The 13,340-nt window shown below is 48.5% G+C and overlaps 1 protein-coding gene across 1 annotated transcript in view; it reads right to left on the bottom strand.

Moving 5' to 3' along the window:
• Positions 1 to 11,508, bottom strand: part of LOC138663907 (zinc finger protein 135-like) — a 68,481-nt gene extending 56,973 nt beyond the window's left edge. The window contains exon 1 of the mRNA XM_069750273.1: positions 11,458 to 11,508. The gene's annotated coding sequence lies outside the window, so the exon portion shown is untranslated. The remainder of the gene's footprint in view (positions 1 to 11,457) is intronic.
• Positions 11,509 to 13,340: the final 1,832 nt, after the last annotated feature.

Here is a 13,340-nt window from a genome sequence, read left to right as displayed (position 1 = left end):
GTGGATCGCGACTCCACCTGCCGCTATTGCGCGCACATGTCAGCTGTACAAAACAGCTGACATGTCGCAACTTTGATGTGGGCTCAGCGCCGGAGCCCACATCAAAGGGGGAGACACGACATGCACTGTACTAGTACGGCGCATGTCGTGAAGGAGTTAATAATTTAACAAAAAATTGGTCACCTGCAACAGGGAAAGCATTTTTTTAATTTAAAATCACAGTAATTTCACAGGAATCAGATTAAACTGTATGGATGACAAAAGTAAATTTTTGGACAAAAAACAAACAAACATATTGTGGTCACCTGCAGCAGCTATATATTTAGCAACTGACTGCAATGCCCTAAGCCCTGCCTGGAGGCTATATTCAGCCATTCTCCCTGCTCCAGCAGCTGTTCCTAAATGCACAATGTTTCTCATAGAAACATCAAAGCACAATGATCGTCCTTAGGCTGCCGTCACACTAGCAGTATTTGGTCAGTATTTTTCATCAGTATTTGTAAGCCAAAACCAGGAGTGGGTGATAAATGCAGAAGTGGTGCATATGTTTCTATTATACTTTTCCTCTAATTGTTTCACTCCTGGTTTTGGCTTACAAATACTGATGGAAAATACTGACCAAATACTGCTAGCGTGACGGCAGCCTTAGGCTGGTTTCACATTTGCGTTTAAAACCGCAGCATTTAATCAGCATCCGCAAGTGGTGGAAAAAACGCATATAAACGCGTACAAACGCGGTGTTTTTTAGACGCATGTGGTAACGCATGCGGTTTAAAAAAACACCGCGTTTGTACGCGTTCATATGCGTTTTTTCTGCGTTTGCGTTTTTGGTGCGCATGATGAGAAATTTCTCAAGAGAAAAATCAAGATAACCAGACACCGCCAATGGAACTACAGAGGGCGTGTATTATGGTATTTCTTTATATAGACCCCTGAACAGCTGTAATCTTCAGATTTTGCTCCTGTATCCTGTGTCATGATGGATCTTCGCATGGAGAGCTTTTATTTCAACCTGGATTTAAGCGTGTCAGAAATAATGAATTCATGATGCACATATAACAGCCTCATGAATTCACTATTTTTGACACCTGTGCAGGTAAGCATAGATATGCTGTGTGTGACCACCATCGTCCCTTCAATTTGTGTGTAATAAATTATGTACACAGAAGAGAAAATGGAGGTTATACAAGGCAGTTCTCTACTCACCAGGTCAGGTGTCCTAACTAATGAGTTTTTTGACACCTGACCTGTTCAGTAGAGTTCTGCCCTGTATTTCCGCCATTTTCTCTTCAGACTGCAACACTAGTCACAGACTAAGCAGAAAGAAGAGATTATGGAGATAATACATCTATTATTTTTTGGCCCACCTCGTATCTTTATACTAAAGACACACAAAGCTGCAGTCTTTTTTATAACTACTGGAGATATGATGTGGCCCAAAAATTTAGTGTGTGACGAAGTTTCTTATTTGGTGCACGGTGTGTGTTGCCGGCGCGATAGACACAATAAACCAAACATAATTGGGGCAAATCAAATTGTATTTATTTTGTAACAACCAAAAAATTTATTTAACTGCGCCGGCTTGGGGTAGAGTGATGTAAACGTTGGGTGTGAAGCACTGAGGCCTGGCTAACCGTGGACGACGCAGAAGTGACAGGAGAAGGGGCAATGAAACTAGTGGGGTCTGGAAGTTCGGGGATGGGGTTTGACACATGAGAGGCTTGAGACGCACTGGAAGGGCGAGACAAACCTGACATTACAGACACATTGGAAGGTGAAGGGGTAGGAATACTAAGAGTCATCTGTTTTTTGGGGGGTTTGCCGTGTTCTGGGAAGCCTTGGTGGGCTCATATGGCATGGAGTGGTGGTGGGGGACCTGTCAGAGTCCGGCTGCACTGTGTCAGAGTCCATAGTGCTCGTAGAGCATGCAGCCATGCCAGAGTCCATAGCGCTCGTAGAGAGTGCAGCCATGCCAGACTCCATAGCGCTCGTAGAGAGTGCAGCCATGCCAGAGTCCATAGCGCTTGTAGAGCGTGCAGCCATGCCAGAGTCCATAGTGCTCGTAGAGTGTGTAGCCATGCCAGAGTTCATAGCGCTTGTAGAGCGTGCAGCCATGCCAGAGTCCATAGTGCTCGTAGAGCTTGCAGCCATGCCAGATTCCATAGCGCTCGTAGAGCGTGCAGCCATGCCAGAGTCCATAGCGTTTGTAGAGCGTGCAGCTATGCCAGAGTCCATAGTGCTCGTAGAGTGTGCAGCCATGCCAGAGTCCATAGCGTTTGTAGAGCGTGCAGCTATGCCAGAGTCCATAGTGCTCGTAGAGTGTGCAGCCATGCCAGAGTTCATAGTGCTTGTAGAGCGTGCAGCCATGCCAGAGTCCATAGTGCTCGTAGAGCGTGCAGCTATGCCAGAGTCCATAGTGCTCGTGGAGCGTGCAGCCATGCCAGAGTCCATAGTGCTCGTAGAGCGTGCAGCCATGCCAGAGTCCATAGCGCTTGTAGAGCGTGCAGCCATGCCAGAGTCCATAGTGCTTGTAGAACTGAAGGCCATGCCAGGGTCCATTGTGCTCATAGAGCGGGCAGCCATATCACAGTCCATAGTGCTTGTAGAGCCGAAGGCCATGCCAGGGTCCATTGTGCTCGTAGAGTGTGCAGCCATGCCAGAGTCCATAGCGCTTGTAGAGCGTGCAGCCATGCCAGAGTCCATAGCGCTTGTAGAGCGTGCAGCCATGCCAGAGTCCATAGTGCTTGTAGAGCGGAAGGCCATGCCAGGGTCCATTGTGCTCATAGAGCGGGCAGCCATATCACAGTCCATAGTGCTTGTAGAGCGGAAGGCCATGCCAGGGTCCATTGTGCTCGTAGAATGGGCAGCCATGCCAGAGTCCATAGCGCTCGTAGAAAGGACGGCCATGCCAGGATCCTGCTGCATCGTGGTGGTGGCGGTACGGAAGGCCATGCTAGGGTCCTGCTGCATCGTGGTGGTGGCGGTACGGAATGCCATGCCAGGGTCCTGCTGCATCGTGGTGGTGGTGGCGGTACGGAAGGTTATGCCAGGGTCCTGCTGCATCGTGGTGGTGGCGGTATGGAAGGCCATGCCAGGGCGTTGCTCCTCATCAGAAGAAGAAGAAGAAGACATTCTGATGCATGTGGAAAGAAATGCAAGAAATTAGGACATGTAGAGACAGAAAATAGGCATTGGCTAGGATATACTCACATTGTTCAGTGTCTTGTTTTCCTCCAAGATGTAGCCTGTGTCTTGTCTGCTTCAGTGTCTGCTGAGTAGTGACCTGCAAATGTCCACTACCTCCCTTTATCACCTACTATGTGGGGGGTGGCTTATCAGTGTCTAGACATGTTTTTTTCACTTGAAACGCATGCGTTCACGAACGCAACCAAATGCATGTGCTTGTGAACGCATGCGTTCATATAGACAGCAATTTTTTTTTTTGTCGCAAACCTTGCGCAATCGACCGCATGCGTTTTCAGGCAGTAAATTGACGCCTCTAAAAATTACTACATGTTGCATTTCCGCGCCAAGCCGCAAACGACGCATGCATACTCAAACGCGGCAAAACGCGAACAATTAAAAACGCATGCGTCCCTAATGTTAAATATAGGAATACACAACGCATGCGGATATATGCAGTAGAAACGCTGCGGACACAACCGCAAATGTGAAACCAGCCTAAGAAGGACTTTTCGTATGGTGGTTCAGCATCAGCACCAGTATCAACACTAGGGGACTCAGATTCCTGAAACTGTGCACACACAGGCCTGTACAACTACTCTCTCCCTCCAATCACACCTGTTCCTGAACTGTGCAATGGCATCAGTGAGCCGAGCGTGGTTGTGCCGGACCTTTTATAACCTCTGATGAGGTAATGCCACCACCATGACGGCAACAGCATTACAATCAGTAGCTAGCAGACAATCCCCGCATGTTTATTGGCTGAGGAAGAGGTGCCAAACATGCAGGGCGGGGATACGAGCATTAAAGAAGTTGTCCACTACTATAAAGGTTTTTTTTTTTTCATAAATCTTGATATTATGTGCCACTGAAAACATCTACTGTGTTTATTTTAGCAATTTTACCTGTTATCATGCTGTAGCAGCACATCTTCAGTGCTGGATTCAGCTCTCATGGGGTTAATCGACAACTTCCTTTCTCCTGAGTTATTGTGCTCTAATACTACAAGTTCCATGATGCTTTGCACTGCCACTAAGCTCGAACCTACCACACCCACTCCAAAAACACACCCAAACCCCTCCCTCCAAAAAGATTTGTGGTGTCATTTCCGTCCAACTCTTCTTTTACATTTGTCCAACCTACACTCCATTACACACAGAGATAGATAGATAGATAGATAGATAGATAGATAGATAGATAGATATGGGATAGATATTAGATAAATAGATATGGGATAGATAGATAGATAGAATTAGATAGATATGGGATAGATAGATAGATAGATAGATATTACATAGATATTAGATAGATATTAGATAGATAGATAGACACAGACAGACAGATAGATAGAATTAGATAGATATGGGATAGATAGATACATACAGTATATATCTATATATCTATTTCCATAGATATGTCCATATCCATGTTTCTAAACCCCTTCACGCCTGGAGCTTTTTTCGTTTATCGCTCCCTTTCTTTCCAGAGCCATAATGTTTCGGTCACTATGGCCATGTGAGGGCTTATCTTTTGCGGGACAAGTTCTACTTTTGAACGACACCATTGGTTTTACCATATCGTGTAACAGAAAATGTAAAAAAAATTCAAAGTGCAATGAAATTGCAAAAAAAGTGCAATCCCACACTTGTTTTTTGCTTGCCTTTTTGCGAGGTTCACTAAATGTTAAGACTGTGTGCACACGTTGCGGATTTGATTGCAGATCGCAGTGTTTCTTGCCGTACGGAATTGCATCAAATCCGCAGTGTAGTGCACAACCAATGTAAGTCTATGGGAGCCGCAGACTTGTTGTGCACATGCTGCGGAAAAGGCCGCACCGAAACGCAGCTTTTTTTTCTCTCCGCAGCATGTCACTTCTTTTGTGCCGAACTGCAGCGTTTCTGCACCCTTAGGCCGGGATCACACACAGCGAGATACGGCCGAGTCTCGCAGGTTAAAACCAAGCTCTGGCACCGGCACTCCGGAGCGGAGCGTGCGGCCGCATAGCAATACATGGAGCCGCACGCTCCGCTCCGGAGTGCCGGTGCCAGAGCTTGTATTTAAAGGGAACCTGTCGTCCTGAAAATCGCGGGTGAGGTAAGCCCACCGGCATCAGGGGCTTATCTGAAGCATTCTGAAATGCTGTAGATAAGCCCCTGATGTTACCGAAAGAGGAGAAAAAGACGTTAGCTTATACTCACCCAGGGGCGGTCCCGCTGCTGGTCAGGTCGGATGGGTGTCTCCGGTCCGCTGCGGCGCCTCCCATCTTTATTACAAGATGTCCTCTTCTGATCTTCAGCCACGGCTCCGGCGCAGGCGTACTTTGCTCTGCCCTGTTGAGGGCAGAGGATAGTACTGCAGTGCGCAGGCGCCGGAAAGGTCAGAGGCCCGGCCGTGGCTGAAGATCAGAAGAGGACGTCTTGTAATGAAGATGGGAGGCGCTGCAGCGGACCGGAGACGCCCGTTTGACCTGACCAGCAGCGGGACCGCCCCTGGGTGAGTATAAGCTAACGTCTTTTTCTCCTCTTTCAGGTAACATCGGGGGCTTATCTACAGCATTACAGAATGCTGTAGATAAGCCCCTGATGCCGGTGGGCTTACCTCACCCGCGATTTTCGGGGTGACAGGTTCCCTTTAACCTGCGAGACTCGGCCGTATCTCGCTGTAGTGTGACTCCAGCCTTAGACTTTCATTGAGATGTAAAAAATATCTGCAGTTTTGTTGCGGATGTGGGTCCAAGAAACGCTACAGTTCAGGAGGGAAGTGTGTGGGCAGTGACCAGGGCCGGACTGGCCATCGGGCACTTCTGGCAAATGCCAGAAGGGCCGATGCCAGTAGTGGGCCGCTGCACTCTTTCCCCCCTACTCCCGCCAGTGCCGCCGCCGCATTCAACTATACCGGCATCTATGACACCGGTATAGTTCAATGCAATGATGGAGGAGAGCACGTCCGCTGACGCTCCCTCTCCCATCATTCCCCGCTCTGCCTCTGACACTGCGGGTGCGTGATGACGTCATATCATCGCACGCCTGCTGTGTCCCGGGCAGACTGCAGCCGCCGAGACAGGAGCAGCGCGGGCAAGAGGAAAGGTGAGGAGAGTGTTTTTTTTTTTTTTACTGGACTGTGGAGCCATTATCGGGGGGATGAGATGTGGGTTGTGCTGTATATACCACTGTGTGGGCTGTGCTGTGTATATACCACTGTGTGGGCTGTGCTGTGTATATACCACTGTGTGGGTTGTGCTGTGTATACCACTGTGTGGGATGTGCTGTGTATATACCACTGTGTGGGCTGTGCTGTGTATATACCACTGTGTGGGTTGTGCTGTATATACCACTGTGTGGGCTGTGCTGTGTATATATCACTGTGTGGGCTGTGCTGTGTATACTACTACGCGGGCTGTGCTGTATATACCAGTACTACTACGCGGGCTGTGCTGTATATACTACGACCCGGGCTGTGCTGTATACTACTACACGGGCTGTGCTGTATACTACTACGCGGGCTGTGCTGTATACTACTACGCGGGCTGTGCTATATTATGCAGGCTCTGCTATATACTATGCAAGTTGTGCTATATTATATGCGGGCTTTGATATATACTATGGGAGGTATATTATATTCTATGGGGGAGGCCGTGCTATATACTATGTGGCTGTGTTATATACTATTGCGGGGGTATATTCTATTCTATGGGGAGGCTGTCTTAAATACTATGGGGGGTATATTATATTTAATGGGGGAGTGTTGTGAATTCTGTGGCAGAGTTCACTCCTGTGGTCACAAGTGGTACTTCGGCTGATTCTCTCTGGGATCTTCCGTTTGTGGAGGAAAGTGGTACTGCTGCTTCTGAGTTTCCTCCCTCAGGTGATCTGGTGAGCTCGTTAGCTTCTTCTCTACTTAACTCCACCTGATGCTTTGATCTATGCTTCCTGTCAATGTTTCAGTGTGGGACTTGTTTTTTCCCTGGATCATTCCTGTGGCCTGCTGCTCTGCAAAGCTAAGTTTTGCTTATGTTATTTTGTTGCTATTTTTCTGTCCAGCTTGCTTTATTGGTTTTTCTCGCCTGCTGGAAGCTCTGAGACGCAGAGGGACCACCTCCGTACCGTTAGTCGGTGCGGAGGGTCTTTTTGTCCCCTCTGCGTGGTTTTTTATAGGTTTTTGTGCTGACCGCAAAGTTATCTTCCCTATCCTCGTTCTGTTCAGCTAGTCGGGCCTCACTTTGCTAAATCTGTTTCATCTCTATGTTTGTGTTTTCATCTTACTCACAGTCATTATATGTGGGGGGCTGCCTTTTCCTTTGGGGAATTTCTCTGAGGCAAGGTAGGCTTATTTTTCTATCTTCAGGATTAGCTAGTTTCTCAGGCTGTGACGAGGCGCCTAGGTTCTGGTCAGGAGCGCTCCACGGCTACCTTTGGTGTGGTTTGATAGGCTTAGGGATTGCGGTCTGCAGAGTTCCCACGTCTCAGAGCTCGTTCTATTATTTTGGGTTATTGTCAGTTCACTGTATGTGCTCTGACCTCCATGTCCATTGTGATTCTGAATTGCCTTTCATAACAGGGGAGGCTGTCATATACTATGGGGGGCTGCATTATATTCTATGGGGGCTACATTATATTCAATGGGGGCTACATTATATATTATGGGGAGGTGGGCTGCATTATATTCTATGGGGGGCTGTATTAGATTTTATGAGGGATGATTGCATCATACTCTTTGATGGGGCTGCATTATATTCTATGGGGAGGTGGGCTGCATTCTATTCTATTCGGGGCTACATTATATTCTATGGGGGGCTGTATTATATTTATATTCTATGAGGGGTGATTGCATCATACTCTATGGGGGCTGCATTATATTATTTGGGGTGTTACATTATACTCTGGGGTGGCTGCATTATACTCAGCAAATTCAGATGTAAGGCTACTTTCACACTTGCGTCGGTACGGGGCCGTCGCAAACGTTCGGCCAGACGTACCGACGGACGTTATGCTAAATTTAGCACAACGTGGGCAGTGGATGCAGTTTTACAACGCATCCGCTGCCCATTGTGATGAGCGTGGAGGAGGGGGCGGAGTTCCAGTCACGCATGCGCGGTCGGAAATGGCAGACACGTCGCACAAAAAAAGTTACATTGAACTTTTTTTGTGCGTCGCGTCCGCCAAAACACGACGGATCCGTTGCTAATACAAGTCTATGGGTACAAAACGCATCCTGCGAACACATTCGCAGGATCCGTTTTTTTTCGCTGGATCTTTTTTTTCCGCCGTATCCGTTTTTTTCCACCTGATCGTTTTTTCCCGCCAGATCCGTTTTTTTCTCATAGAGTTGTATTAGCGCCGGAGTGCGTCTGATGGCCACACGTTTCATCCGTTTTTTGCTAGATCAGTCGCTGTGCATTTTTTCGACGTACCGAAAAACCGTTCCTCTGTATGTGTTTTCCGTCCGGCGGAAACAGCTTTTTTAACGGATCCTGCAAAAACGGATTAAACGTGTGGCCACCAGGCGCAATCCGGCGCTAATACAACTCTATGAGAAAAAAAAGAGATCTGGCGGGAAAAAAAAACATCCGGTGGAAAAAAATAGATCCGGCGGAAAAAAACGGATCCGGTTGAAATAAACGGATCTGGCGGAAAAAAACGATCCGGTGCAAAAAAACGGATCCTGCAAATGTGCTCGCAGGATGAGTTTTACCCATAGACTTGTATTAGCGACGGATCGTGATGGATGGCCAGACATCGCCTCCGTCGTGCTACGGATCCGTCGTGTTTTGGCGGACCGTCGGCACGAAAAAACGTTCAATTGAAAAATTTTTTGGCCGTCTCGCCCGCCATTTTCTACCGCGCATGCGCGGCAGAAACTCTGACCCCTCCTCCCCGCAGTTCAGAATGGGCAGCGGATGCGTTGAAAAACTGCATCCGCTGCCCACGTCGTGCATAAATTTCACAACGTGCGTCGGTACGTTCGGCCCGACGCATAGCGATGGACCCGTACCGACGCAAGAGTGAAAGAGGCCTTAATGAGCGTTGAATTTAAAAAGAAAAAAAAAAAAGCGGAAAAAAACGGCGTGGGCTCTCGCGCAATTTTCTGTGCCAGAGGGGGAAAGCTGACGGACGGGGCCAATATCTGTAGCCTGCTATGAATACCAGCCCGCAGCTGTCTGCGTAGCCTTTACTGGCTATTAACATAGGGGGACCCCCCAAAAAAAATGACGTGGGGTCCCCCTATATTTTATAGCCAGAAAGGCTACGCAGACAGCTGCGGGCTGGTATTCATAGCAGGCTACAGATATTGGCCCCGGCCACTGAGGTTACTCTAGTTCACTGGTCTCACTTTATGGCAATTGCTGCGTGGGAAAATGTTTCACCCAGCAATGCCAATAGTGAGACTAGGGACTATTTTCTCACAGGGGCATAGGAATACCTTGTGAGGAATGTAAAAAATGTAACGGCACTCAAAATGTATATGCTTGAAGAAGAAATTCTTTTATTGAGGATGCAAATTCCAGAATATCACAGTGATATTCTGGAATTTGCATCCTCAATAAAAGAATTTCTTCTTCAAGCATATACATTTTGAGTGCCGTTACATTTTTTACATTGTATTATAAGGGTGTGGTAACCCCTGTTTCAGGCACCGAAGCATAAGAGGAGTGACGTGTTAACTTTTTGAAGAATACTTTGTGAGGAATACATGATGGAAGGATACCTTCCATCATTGTGTTCCTGGAGCCCTGGAGAGTGGTCGCATCAGCTGATGTCGCTGCTCTCCACGGGAGATCGTCGTGGGACACTCGTTTTAATTGGATTTCTGCGGACAGAGAGTATATTGTTTGTTTATTATTTTAATATTATTTACAGGTGACAATGGCTTCGGGGAACAAAGTGACAAGTGATGGTGAGTATTTACTCTATGCTATATGTACTGTATGTCTGTAGTATGTATGTATGTACTGTATGTCGCATGTCGTCGCATGGTGCATGTCGTCGCATGGTGCATGTCGCCGCATGGTGCATTTCGCATGGTGAATGTCGCATGTCGTCGCATGGTGCATGTCGTCACATGGTGCATGTTGTCGCATGGTACATGTCGTCACATGGTGCATGCAGCATGTCATCGCATGGTGCATGTCGTCGCATGGTGCATGTCGTCGCATGGTTCATGTAGCATGTCGTCACATGGTGCATGCATGTCGCATGGTGCATGTCGTTGCATGGTGCATGTTGTATGTATGTATGTTTGTTTTTTTTTTACATTCAACACATTAGCCGGATGATGGGACTACTACTGTCTCATCATTGGCTAATGTGTCACTCACTGTCAGTGTAGCAGGCAGAGCCCGATGGGACTTGTAGTCCCATTGGACGATGCCTGCGCACACACACACACAGCGCCGGCACACACATGCCGGCGGGCAGACATCGGCGCGCAGACCCCCAGCGACAGCAGCACAGCCCCGCCCACCCCCAGCACAGCCCTGCAGGTAGCCCCGCCCACAGCCCAGTCACTCTTGATGAGTGACTGCTGACTGTGGGGGCTGGTCACGCCTGCTGCTGACGTCACGTCAATTTCGAGAGTCTGGAAATTGACGTGATGTCAGCGGAAATGAGCGGCGGCTGCAGCCTGGGGTCACGTGACCCGGACTCAGCAACCAGAATAGCGCCGCTCACAGGCAAAAACGGGGGGATACATTGGGGGGTTAATTGAAAGTAGTGGACAACCTCTCAGCACTGGCTAATGCCGAGCACCCAGATACTTGAGTGATATCAAAGTATTACCAAGCAAGCTCGCTCATCACTAGCTAGAAGCTGTGGTGAATGGTTCAAAACACGGTTACCCCTTTTGCTCCTCATTGTATGTTCTATTACATATGTAAATTAGGGACCATTCTGCCCCCACAACAATTACCGTCCTCCACACTCCTTGGTGTGACTGACCAATCCATGCTCGCTTTGGAGCCCAGAGCTCACACGGTGTCAGTGCAGGTGCAGCAAACAGGAGAGGGGGTGAGAGCCTGACTGCACTGACACCGTGTGCACTCTGAGCTCCTGCAGCGTCAGCGGGTGCAGCGCTCCAAAGAGAGCACCGTCCTCTCTAAATCTCCACCCCAGAGAGAAAGCGTCATCTGTCCCCAAACCAGAGCGCCCTCCCCTGTATACATGAGCACAGCCAGCGTTCTATTACTGTACATATACACATGGCAGAGCTGGGGGCACTATCTCCGGGAATGGAGGGGTTACTGCCCCCACCCAGTAATGGGGAATCTCCAGCACCTACCTCCACCTGCAGAGCCGCACACCACATATATGGCTGTTCTGTGCACACAGGACCTGTGATGAGGTCACAGGAGGGGAGGGGTCAGGGGTCACATGATCAGGGGCCTCAGCTTATAAAGGACTCTGCTGTGCTGGTTGTCAAGGTGCTTTTCACCTTCATGACTAGTACAAATTTTTATAGTTCTGGCCAGTGTCACTTTATGAGGTAATAACTGTGGAACGCTTCGATCCCAGTGATTCTGAGACTATTTTGTTGTGACACATTATACTTAAAGGGAACCTGTCGTCTTGTTGTGCTGCTATAAAGGTACCTTCACACTGACCAACTTCACAACGATATCGCTAGCGATACGTGACGTTGCAGCGTCCTGGATAGCGATATCGTTGTGTTTGACAGGCAGCAGCGATCTGGATCCTGCTGTGCCATCGTTGGTCGTAGCAGAAAGTCCAGAACTTTATTTCGTCGCTGGATCTCCTGCAGACATCGCTGAATCGGCGTGTGTGACGCCGATTCAGCGATGTCTTCACTGGTAACCAGGGTAAACATCGGGTTACTAAGCGCAGGGCCGCGCTTAGTAACCCGCTGTTTACCCTGGTTACCAGTGTAAATGTAAAAAAAAAAAAAAATACATACATTCCGGTGTCTGTCGCGTCCCTCGGCGTTCTGCTTCCCTGCACTGTCAGCGCCGGCCAGCCGTAAAGCAGATTACAGCGGTGACGTCACCGCTGTGCTTTACGGCCAGCCGGCGCTCACAGTCAGTGCAGGAAAGCAGAACGCCGAGGGACGCGACAGACACCGGAATGTAAGTATGTAGTGTTTGTTTTTTTTTACATTAGCACTGGTAACCAGGGTAAACATCGGGTTACTAAGCGCGGCCCTGCGCTTAGTAACCCGATGTTTACCCTGGTTACCAGTGGACTTCGCATAGTTGGTCGCTGGAGAGCTGTGTGACAGCTCTCCAGCGACTACACAGTGACGCTGCAGTGATCGGGATCGATGTCTAGATCGCTGCAGCGCCGCTAAATGTGACAGTACCTTAAGATACGGCCACTGCCTTTCGGAGCTTATCTACAGCATTCTGTAATGCTGTAGATAAGCCCCCGATGTAACCTGAAGGATAAGATAAACAAGTTTTATTATTCTCACTCAGGGGCGGTCAATCTGATGGATGTCGCAGGTCCCGGGTCATCTTCATACAATGACGTCCTCTTCTTTTCTTCCCGCCGCGGCTCCTGCGCAGGCGTACTTTAGCTGTCCTGTTGAGGGGAGAAGAAAGTACTGCAGTGGGCAGGCGCCGGGAAAGGTCAGAGAGGCCCAGCGCCTGCGCACTGCAGTACTTTGCTCTGCCCCCAACAGGACAGCTAAAGTATGCCTGCGCAGGAGCCGCGGCAGGAAGAAAAGAAGAGGACGTCATCACATGAAGATGACCCGGGACCTGCGACACCCATCAGATTGACCGCCCCTGAGTGAGAATAATAAAACTTGTTTTTCTTTTCCTTCAAGATACATCGGAGGCTTATCTACAGCATTACAGAATGCTGTAGATAAGCTCCGAAAGGCAGTGGCCGCATCTTATAGCATCAAAATGATGTGACAGGTTCCCTTTAATGTTTGTGGTAATTTAAGGACAATATTTTTTACTTTTATTTGTGAAGATATTTCACAACTTTGTAACTATGAATTTTCATGCCCTTAACGACCTTGGACGTATAGGTACATCCAAGATCATTGGTTGTGGTGATGCATCGGTGCTGAGCTCCCGCCATCCTGCACATTCTCCTATACTTACCTGACGTCACTTTGTGGCTCAAACCATGGCTCCAGAGGGGCAGTAACTGCTTGGCTTCAGAGGAACTGCTGCAGAGTGTGCTCCGGTCTGGTAC

The sequence above is a fragment of the Ranitomeya imitator genome, chromosome 2, assembly GCF_032444005.1.
Source record: "Ranitomeya imitator isolate aRanImi1 chromosome 2, aRanImi1.pri, whole genome shotgun sequence".
Classification (NCBI taxonomy): Eukaryota; Metazoa; Chordata; class Amphibia; order Anura; family Dendrobatidae; genus Ranitomeya; species Ranitomeya imitator.
This window is presented reverse-complemented; position numbering and strand designations above follow the sequence as displayed.